The sequence below is a fragment of the Mastomys coucha genome, unplaced genomic scaffold (genome assembly GCF_008632895.1).
Source record: "Mastomys coucha isolate ucsf_1 unplaced genomic scaffold, UCSF_Mcou_1 pScaffold22, whole genome shotgun sequence".
NCBI lineage: Eukaryota > Metazoa > Chordata > Mammalia > Rodentia > Muridae > Mastomys > Mastomys coucha.
The window spans coordinates 188179025-188179359 of record NW_022196905.1 but is presented as its reverse complement, the minus strand read 5'-3'; positions in this window follow the sequence as shown (position 1 = coordinate 188179359).

The following is a 335-nucleotide window of genomic DNA, read 5'->3' as shown; positions in this document are numbered from 1 at the left end:
AGGCTCCAGTCAGATTTAGCAAGGGCAGGTAGCACTAGAGTTAACCAGATGGCCGGGGGCAAGCGTAAAAAAATAAGCAACAAAGACCAAGGTCACTTGTCATCATCAGAACCCAATTCTCCTACCATAACAAGTCCTGGACACACCATCACACCAGAAATGCAAGATTCAGATATAAAATCACTTATCAATGATGATACAGGACCTTAAGGAAGATATAAATAGCACCCTCAAAGAAATACAGGAGAACACAGGTAAAGAGCTAGACACTCTTAAAGAGGAAACACAAAAATCCCTTAAAGAACTACAGGAAAACACAATCAAACAGGTGAAGG